Source organism: Eublepharis macularius, chromosome 2 (assembly GCF_028583425.1).
Source record: "Eublepharis macularius isolate TG4126 chromosome 2, MPM_Emac_v1.0, whole genome shotgun sequence".
Taxonomy (NCBI): Eukaryota; Metazoa; Chordata; class Lepidosauria; order Squamata; family Eublepharidae; genus Eublepharis; species Eublepharis macularius.
In genome coordinates this window covers 60653665-60660724 of record NC_072791.1, presented here as the reverse complement: position 1 = coordinate 60660724, position 7060 = coordinate 60653665, and positions in this window count along the sequence as shown.

Here is a 7060-nt window from a genome sequence, read left to right as displayed (position 1 = left end):
GCCCCTCATGGGGAGAGGCCAGACAATAGTTTGCTCTTTCTGCTACTACAAATGGGGGGAAGGGACAGTCCAGCTGAGGACCCATCAGAGACTGATATTTTGGCCGGCCCCTTCACAAGCTATCTGTACCATACTCCAAGGCTCATCATTGCCTTGCAGCCCAGCTTACCCTCCACCCAGAGATACCCCTCCTTGACAAAGTACACATGGCCACCCTCCCAGCCTGCTACCCCATGGAGGAGCTGCACCCAGGAGCCAGCAAAGTGTGTGAGTGGGAAGACAGCTGAAATGTAGCTAATGTCAGTCTGTTACAGCTGAATACAAAAGAAGACCAATGGAACCATGAAGACAACAACATGCACCCCAGCATGAGCCTCCCATGAATCAGAGCTCACTCCCTCAAATGTGTGAAAAGGAAGTCATCTGAAGAAGTTCCGTTGGGATTTCAGGGAGGAAGAACTGGGGCAGAATGTGGCTTCGACTGCCCAGCACCAAAGAGACAGGGACACAGCATTTGAAGCTGTCCAGACTTCATTGGACAGTAACAGGGAAAGAGTAAAAAGGTCCGATTAGCACGGTTGCATACTCCTGTCTAGGAGAACCCCTGCATTTTTGCAGTCTGCTCTGGGGATCTGTGGGGAAGATCCATGGAAAGATATGGTGAATCCTCTATCTATGAGTGGGGCAGACATGGCAGAGAGATGGGTGTCTGAGTATCCAGAATAGTGCAGGAGCTGGGCTTGAACAGGTGATATGGAATTCCCATGACAGAGTGGCAGGAATGTCATCCACTCAGTATCCTCCCTGTTGAATCACCTCCAGCCTAGATGCTGATCAGAGATATATGCAATGATGACGGACAGCAGAGAGGTCATCATGGCCACTACAGCTATGCCTGTGGGACAACTGCAGGGCCAATGGTTCCCCTTGCAGCATGGGAGGGGGTCCTTGTGCTGGGATACATCTTCAGGGCATCCATTCCCTTCCCCTACATGGAGTTACAATTCAACTAGCTCTACTCCATCCACTGGTGCTACTGCAGAGTGCTCTTCTCACGCAAAGCAATAGGTGCCATGAGTATTTGGCCAGCATTTGCACTAGGCACAGCTGACACACTCTCTCTCACACACACACACATGCACACACACACACAGTCATAGACAACTCTCTCAGTCAGCTATTCCTGTGTGTATGTCCTGTTGCATGCAGGGGTGGCGCAGGGGTTTACCACGCTCGCGTCTGGCCGGCTGGGCACCCCTGTGTGCGCACACGCGCGCACGCACACCGGCCTGCGTGATGATGTCACACATGACATCATCACAGGAGCACACGTGCCACCACCGGCCCAATTGCTGCGGCGGGCGGCCTCTGAGCTCTCCCGCTCGGTTGCCTGCGCCGCCGCAGATGCCTGCCCGCGGTGGCTGCGCCTGGCCGGGGGCTTGTGCTGACGGCGGCAGTGGTGCGGGGTGGGAGGGATAGGAGACTGGTGCTTTGTGGCGCGCGCTCCCACACGCCGCGCCTCCTCCGGCACTCCCTCCGGCACCCCGCGCCTGCGGCCACCGCCTACCTGGCCTCAATAGGCCCACCGGCCCTGGTTGCATGTCATGAAGCATACTAGTGGATGGCCTGCCTTGGATTGCCCTCATATGTACACACTGATAGCCTCAGCTGCAGAAGCCTTCATTGTCAAAGTGGCACATAAGGTGAATCCAGGGAGGAAGGAGACGGTGGGTGCAGACTCCCGGTACAAGGCTGAGAACTGTAGCCCTGTAACTCAGCTCCTTTCTGAAGGTGTGGGCTCAGCTCTTCCGTGTGTGTCTGTAGTGATGAGATACCTGTAACCTGTCTGAACAGAAAGATATATTAGTCGAACTACAACAACAATTACTCTCCCCCTTGATTGTAAGTGCTAAGTGCCTGCTTGGTGCTTTTCTCACAACCAGGGTGCAATGAGGCATATTCTAAGTGTGTATATTAGGGGCCTAGGAGATGGAGCACCATGCTGTGTACCCTAACACCTGAGCTTTGAGCATCCCAGCTGAGGTGTATGTAGCACCAGGGTGGATGAATGGGCCTGACAGGGTACAGAGCACAACTGCTGGGGAAATGTGATTGGCTTCATCCTAAGGTAAGCTGGGTCTTGTAGGCAGGACCACAGCTGTTAGTGGGCACTTCGACATCCTCATAGCACAAGCACCTCTGGGCCGCACCGCAGTTTTTGCAGGCATAAGTTTACCTTGGTTTGAAAGGGGAACATTCTCAGGCTGGGGCAGCTTAGGGAGCCAATTAACTCCCACCACACTTCAAGCCCCAGCCCTTCCCCTGCTGGCTAGGGTTGCAACCTGTTGGAGGGTTGGTGAGGAGGGGATGTGTGTAACATCAGTGACATGACTACATCACTTCCAGAAGTGACAATGGTAGCTCTAGAAATCACTTCAACTCTAGGGTATGACTCAATTATGATTGCTACCATTCTCACTTCCCAGTTGTACCTAGAAGTGACGTGCCAGAGACTAGACGGCAGCCTTTTTTTTCTTCTCAGTGGATCAGATCCTTAGGAGTTTGTCCACCATCAGTAGGCAAATGGTACCCATGGTGCTCTGGTGGGGGTCCATGGTGTTGCTTTATGACAGCAGCAGGACATTACACCAATGTATCTCTGGTATATGCTGGCAGAGCGACTGGTTGGTTCCCTGAGCCACTCCCCCAAGATTGTGCTGTAAAAGTAGTTTAATCCAATTCAAGTATGCTGTCATAAAGCTTAAGGACAGAGATAGTTGACAATGAAAATACTATGTCATAAGTGACTAGATTAGATACTTTGACCAGAAGGAAATGAAGGGTTTTTTTTTTAAATTCTCTTTCAAAATGACCAGCGTTTGAAGTTGAAGCAAAAAAAGAAAGAGAGCAATTTCCCCCCCAACAATTACACATTTCTAGTCATTGGTAAAGGGAACTGTATTGCTATCACTCTGTTAAGAAGTACTAAAAAAGAAAAACAATGTTTATAATTTCAAATGTAAGGTGGTCCTAAACCTTGAAGTTTGGCTCATCCTGGCTGAGTTTATATAGTTCAAAACAAAAAGGAGGAAAGTTTGTTCAAATGTACAAAATGTTTTATTTATTTATTTTTATTTATTTGATTTTTATACCCCTTCTCTTCCGTTAAGAGCTTGAAGTTATTCATATCTATAAAATATCTGAGTATAAAAATGTAACAGCAACCACCTAGAGCCCCAAAAGATAAACAATGAGTATATAACAATAATTTATATGGACATGCCATTAATTGCCAATTATGTAACAGTGAATTAGAATTCTACATATAATATAAATAATACAACTAATGTAATATCCCAAATACAAAAACATGTTAAAAATGTGCATCTAGATCATACATACTAAAATCAAGATCATACATATCAAGATTATTTTCTTTCAAGGAAACATACTCATTGTTTATCATTAGCAGGCTGGGTTCATGTTATATATTTATACCAATATTTTATAATGTACTTTGCCCCTATGGCCTTATATGTGCCTAGGAGAGCCATGATTCACTGCTTACTCAGAATCCTAAGCTGCGCTGTGGCAGTGTAAGCATGGCAGAAGCCAGGGGTACTTTGTCATTCGCTCCTATTATCAGGGCTTTTTTTCAGCTGCAACACGGTGGAACGGAGTTCCGGAACCTCTTGAAAATGGTCACATGGCTGGTGGCCCCGCCCCCTGATCTCCAGACAGAGGGGAGTTTAGCTTGCCCTCCGTGTCACCAACACTCCCCTCTGTCTGGAGATCAGGAGGCGCGGCCACCAGCCATGTGACCATTTTCTCCAAGGGCAACCCACTGAGTTCCACCACCTCTTTTCCCAGAAAAAAGCCCTGCCTATTATTATGTGATTCTACTTCCACCAGCATTGTCCATGGTGTAACATTTTGTTGGTAGCAAGGGCAGGACAATTGCAGAGAAGGCTTCGAATACTAAACCTCACTTTTTCCCTGGCATACCCCTGGTGCCACCCGTTTCTGACCCCTACACTGGCACAGCAATCAAGATACTAAGTATACATTAGTGTAGCATCAGGAGGGCTATGCATCTCCATGTTGCACTGATATATTCTGAGTTATGCTGGGATAGGTCATAGTTGCTATACTAAGCAGTTTACAAACTGACTTTAGGACTGTGCATTTTAAAATGTTATACATTTAAAACTATTTAAAAGTCTTGTAATTTTTATTACAAAAGTAAATGATGTTAAGCCAGTTTCATTCTCTTGTTAACAGCAACCTTTTAAAGCTTGATATGACTGAGCATTTTGCCTTTTCATATGGAAGAATAATATTAGTATTTTCAACAAAATGTATGTATTCTTTTAGAAAGGTTTAACTCTATTTAGGATTGCACTGTAAGCAACCCATATGGTATTTCTCAAAGAATATTATAAAATGTCCGAGCCATCTTCTGCTGAACAAATGCTAACAAAGAAGGTATCACCACTGACCCATTTTCACTATTAATGCAATAGCATCTAAGAGTTCCACTCACAAGAAGGAAGAAAAAAAATTCTTTGGAGTAGGATGGGAGTACCATGGCAATAGACTGTACTGTAAAACCTTAACAGAATGGGAAAATAGTACATTTCTTTCACATTTCTGCAACCTTTTATAAAGCTGACATCAATTCCTAGTCAAAAGAAGCAATAACACAGTCTTGTTCTGAAGACGGTGCAATCTACCAAATGTGACAAGAGGCGCCGATCTTTCTCTTCCGTTTTTCCTCCGGTTCCCAGCTAGTAAAATTGTTTAATATGGAGAACTGCAGAAGGATTTGAGTAGAAACAAATGAGGCAATGCTTCATTTGAGGAATTATAATGAAAAGAAGAATGTTACCTTTTTTTCCTCAAAACGGGTGCTTAGTTCTTTATCAATATTATTACCATGGATCAGCTTCAGCCATAGAGGGGGTAGTTGTGATTTCTCTTGAGGGTTAACTGAGATCAGCCTTGGGAACAGTGCAGACCTGGCTCTGATATTCTTCCAAGAAAATCCCTTTAACTGCCTCTGTGTCTCTTATGACCCAAAAGACCCACAGCCTGAACTATGTCCCTTCACCACCAGAGCAACTGACATTTCCCCCCCACATAAATTTCATCTGACACTAATCCAGTATTAAACCTTTCCTTTGGATTCATCCACATCCTATAAATACTCTCAACTCCATCCTTTCACATGATGGAAATGGCCATGCTGTGAAGGGCAAAATAGGAAGCAGCCCCTGCATCCTAGTCTGCCTTTCACAGCATGGCCATTTCCATCATGTAAAAGGATGGCGGTGAGAAATATAAATATATAACTAGAAATAAAAATCTAGCCATTAACCCAAAATATTACTGGGGAAAAGATTCTTTACCTGACTCTGATTATGCAAGTCAGATCTCATGCTCTCTCATTCTTGGGGCTTTTAAAGCTAACCTTTTGTTTGGTCACACTCTAGAATTTACAAACAGGAGATGCTTTCTACAGAAATCTGTTTGGAATATAAACATGGAGCAAAGGAGCATCTTTTGGTGTTAGCGAAGCACAAGAGACATTTCAACTTCTGACAGGTCTGTCTTGGGGATTGGGGAGAACATGAGGTTATCCTTTTCCAAAGTTATTTGACATCTGGGTTTCCCCCTTTACAGTGTTTTGACATGGGTTAATTGCTAGCCTCGCCCAGGCAAGAGGATGCTATTAAACACAGTGCTACAAGAAGTTCTGTGATTCTCTTGCTTCAAGACCAAGTACCACTTCCAACTCAGTTTCATTTCGATGTCAGATTTGGAATGATCTCATCTGACCTGTCAAGGTGCTTCATCAGAATTACTTCAGTAAGGAAACCATATTGGACCCTAAAGCAACTGAGAAAAAGGCAATAAATGACATTTTGTTGGTTTTCAGTATGTAAGATATTAATAAGTACCAAAAATGCCCCAGTTATTGGTAACTTAAAACTTTAAAAGCATTGTTGCCTTCTGGTTCTGTGGGCTGATCAATATTTTAAATAATTCAGTTTTGACACAATTTCCATACACAAGCACCAATATTTTCTTGATGCTTATAGCAGAGCAATAGCTATGATTTAACTGACTGTTTGCTATCTTACAAAATAATATTCTTTCTTAGCTCTCCTACAATCCAGTTACCTACACTAAACACTTGTATGGGATTATACCATGGAGGGAAAAAACAGACAATTTTTAACAAATATAATTTTATTGCACTAACAACATCAAAACTTCAACCATCTGCTGAAGTAATTATTTTATAGCATCTATACCCCACTTTTCTTACCAATAATGCCTGAAAAAATAGTTTACAAAGCATTAAGAACAGACCGAGATAAAAATTTGCAAATAAATAAAATTTGCAAATTAAAAAAAAAGAATGCACCAAATGGGCCCAATGCACCCAAGCAGCTTTTCTTCCAATTGGTGGTGTTGCAGGAGAACGAGGAGAGGGTGACAAAAACCCCACAAGCCCAGCCCCTAGCTTCTCTCTTTAAAAAGGCTGCAGTGAGCTTGGTGGACAGAACTGCCTCCCGAAATGTTTGCTGAGAAACTTCAACAACATACAGTCAGTGGGCGGTGGAGCTTCTCCTGTCCCAGGCCACAGTTCTTAAAGCATTTTCATCTTCTTCCTTCTGCAGCATTGCTGAATGATTGGGGGAGAGGGACAAAGCTGGCTAGATAGTTGTGCTGCTGCCATGCCACTGTTAATTTGGTATGAAAATAAATACAGTGGTTTACTTTAAGGAAGGAGATTTAGTCTAGGCCCCTGCAGCAATTCTGCCAGCACTGTTTCTTTCCTTGCCAAAGTGGGGTAGCACTAGGTGCGGAGTTGCACACTTGCTTCCCATTCCCTGTAGGTCTCATGCGCTGAGTAGCCATGAAACTCAACAATGCTGGGTGGGGAACATTCAGTTATGTCATGTGTAAATCATGCATGAATAGAACCAGTGAACTGGGTGGAGTCACTGATGTTGAAGTATTGTTAAAACCAGGGCTTTTTTTCTTGGAAAAG